At 46.7% G+C, this 3,303-nt stretch overlaps 1 protein-coding gene across 1 annotated transcript in view; it reads right to left on the reverse strand.

Annotated features, from left to right (window-relative positions):
• The window catches only part of DDB2 (damage specific DNA binding protein 2), a 16,615-nt gene extending 15,346 nt beyond the window's left edge, over positions 1-1,269 (reverse strand). The window contains exon 1 of the mRNA XM_085305906.1: positions 1,122-1,269. The gene's annotated coding sequence lies outside the window, so the exon portion shown is untranslated. The remainder of the gene's footprint in view (positions 1-1,121) is intronic.
• Between the last annotated feature and the right edge of the window lie 2,034 nt (positions 1,270-3,303).

The following is a 3,303-nucleotide window of genomic DNA, read 5'->3' on the forward strand; positions in this document are numbered from 1 at the left end:
GGGCGCCCCCGCCATGGCGGCGCGGCCCCTCGCAGAGCCGCCGCGGGGCGGCGCGGCAGCGGCAGCGGCTCCGCAGGCCCAGAGCCACCGGCGCGGGTACCGCTGCGGCTATCGCTTGACAGTTTACTATTTTCTTGAGCACAGCCCTTCCRATTTCTTCTTCTTATTATTATTTCTTATTATTTTTTCCTTTTTTCCCTTTTTTTCCTTTTTTCCCCTTTTTTATTTTTCCCTTTTTCCTTTTTTCCCTTTTTCCTTTTTTCTTTCTTTTTTTCCTTTTTTCCCCCTCATTTGGCATATTGAAGCTGCATGGGAGGTGCTTGTAGCAACTAAAAAAACGATACTGCTTCAAAATACAGCTTTCACAAGAAGACGCATCTCGAGCGTCAAGCTGTGTTGGAACTTGATTTTAAAAAAGAAAACCACTTCAAAAGTCAGTAGAAAAGTCCAGGAAACATAGGTTCTGCAAACATTTCTAATTCACGGCAAGATAGCTCAGAGGCTGCTGGATCTTACGCTAGAGAGCGCGTGAGGAAGGCGAATGACGAGCCCCGAGGCTGCGGGAGCTCCGAGCGCCACTGGCTACGGCCACCTCCACCTCCCGCCTGTGGATGAGGCTGCTGCGGCGGGGCCCGTGGGAGCCCCCATCTCCATGGAGCAGGGGCGCCCCGTGCTTCAGGGCCACCAACAGTTATCCCAAGTAATTCAGGTCCAGTCATCCACACAGCTGCCTATGAACTCAAGTCCTAAAATATCTGTATGTAACCACTCCCTGGGCTGTTGATGGGCTTTTTCGAGGGGCCATAATTACCTACGTATTTTCACATATTAGAAAATGAGTAGAAAAACTACTAAGAGAAACAACAAAGACCCAAACCATATGCCTTTTTGCTGGACTATAACAACACTGTATTAGTTCTTGGTATCCTAAGACCTAGTTATATCTGAGTAACACACAGAAAAAGTCATAACCACTGACAGATAGCACTTAATGTGTTTTTGAACATATATGTCAATTTGGTTAGCAAATTTTAATGTCTTATCAAGCATTTTTATAATACACAACATTCTTCTGAGAATTTACCCATTAACAAGAAATCATAATTCAAATAAGTACTTGCCTTCAGCCCTCAGGAGCCTTGAAGGCTTGATTTCCAAGATGATAAATAACATGGAAAATATCCTTCTTCTCTTGACAGTGGTCAGGAGTTTTGTCCACAGGTTTGCAGAAGTCATCAGAGGAGGCGGCAGAATCTGTGGAGTTCACCAGAAATCACCAACAAATTTCCAATTAAATTATGTAATTCTTAACATCTTTTGCTTTTCAGATACTTTAAAAGGGTACCTATCTAAGTTTGTAACTGAAAAAATAGGCCCTGATCCCAATCTTCAAGTGGATTGAAAGACTTCTGATTTCCATGATCTTATGTGTTAATCCCAAAGTAAACTCTGATCCTGCTAGCCAAGTCATCTCCAGAAAGATGTGCACTCCCTATCCCCACTCCGTTCGTCTTCCTCCAGGGTGAGCTTCCCTGTGCAGAGAACCTGTATGGTGCCCTATGGATTTCCCKCTCTGAGCTATCATGGCCATTTTTTTTTAATCAATTACTAACACCAGGTCTGCTTTCCCGCTAGAGACTCACCAGATATTTAGATATTTTTGTAYATATTATTCACTAAGGACAAGAGGAGCAGATGACATACAAGTCATGCACAAAAGAAACCCACTGACCAGGGTTCCACAGATCAGTATCACTGTGCTGCCACTAAGGACGCACGGCACACCGAGCAGTCCAGAGAAAGAATCATTTGAAAAATGTTCTTAAATATATTTACAGTCTCACACTCRTCAGACCCAATAATAGTAACATACGCAGCAAAGTCAGAGGAGTATAATTATGGGTGGGAAAGATATTAGCTTTAGTTTTACAACGCCTCTTGTCTGACTTGCAAGGTTAGTAGAGTCCTGCCTTGGTTATAGAACTCGGTTCTCTGACACAGAATCCGGCAGTCTTGTTAGCAGGTCTGCTAAAGCTATATTGTAATTAAGACCATCAGCCTGATGGTATATGTAATACTGTTAGGTATTTTGCCTCCTTGTTGCCAGGATCTTTTTCCAAAGCATGAATGTTTTTGGCTATTTTAGTGTGACTACTGGTGCAAAGAACATCATCACAGCARCTTGAATTTGGCCTGCATATGGAAGCAAGCTCTATTCTACTAAAAAGTAGGAAAAAAATGTATAATCCTGAAGAGATACAAGAGGRAATAAATATCATGCTCTCTGACTTCCTTCTATCCCAAAACCTTAACTAAGCTGCCACGTACCAGGAAAACAGACAAAAATGTCAGTATTTTAATCACCTTGTTTACCTGAGCAAYCCATTTTCCCTAAGCTATTCCAGCCTTGGAGGAAAGGACTGAAGCAGCCACGTCATGCAGTGCCCGCGCCGTCTGATCAGTATTGGTGAAAGGATGCAGCGGGCCGGATCCCAAACGGAAAGCATCTGTCTGAGATGCTCTGTGCTACCAGTACCAAAACCAGTACAAAAAACAGCATATGAAAATACAGGACAAGTGCTGGATATAGTATATTAATCTATGACAGATTTTTCCTTTTTCCACACTTTGCTAATGTACATAAAATTGTTACTGGAAATGAAATTTCATAATTGAATTGARTTAGGGAGCATCTATGCCAAAGAGAGTTGGTTCTTTTTTCTTTTTCAGCCAAACATGAAGTTGACGCTTGTATTTTCAACTGTGATTAACTTTTAGGAGAAGATAAAAAYCTTGCCTCACTTTTTGAAAGGATCCTCATTATAACACCAGCGCAGGGACTTCTTACGGGACTTCCCGGGAGCGCCACAGACGTTACGAGCGAGCCGAGGATCGGGGCCAAGGCAAACGAAGCGGAATGGCCGCTCACGCGTTTTCCACCGCACGGCAGCACCCGAAGGGGCAGGAGCCCCGCTTTGCGGCGTGCCCTTCCCTCCGTCGGGCTCTCAGTCCTTCCAGTCACTGCTGGTTCAATAACCACCGTTGCGCGCTCCCAGCGGCTCCGCGGAGCCGCGTCCCGGGTCGCTCGGAAGCCAGGCAGGGGCAAGGCGCCAGCAAGGCCTCGCCGCTCGCCCGGCCGGGGCGTCGCGGCAAAGCACCCCGGGGCTGCCGCGGGAAGCGTGGCGCGCCCGGGGGGACCCGCGGGTTACTCGGAAAAAGCGCGTTCCGGCGGAGGAGGGCGAGGGTCGGAGCGGAGCCGCCGGGGGGGCAGGCGAAGGGCGGCGGGGAAGCCGCTCTCCGAGC

This window comes from Rhea americana, unplaced genomic scaffold (genome assembly GCF_003343005.1).
Source record: "Rhea americana isolate MKP2758 unplaced genomic scaffold, rheAme1 scaffold_102, whole genome shotgun sequence".
In the NCBI taxonomy this organism is placed as follows: Eukaryota; Metazoa; Chordata; class Aves; order Rheiformes; family Rheidae; genus Rhea; species Rhea americana.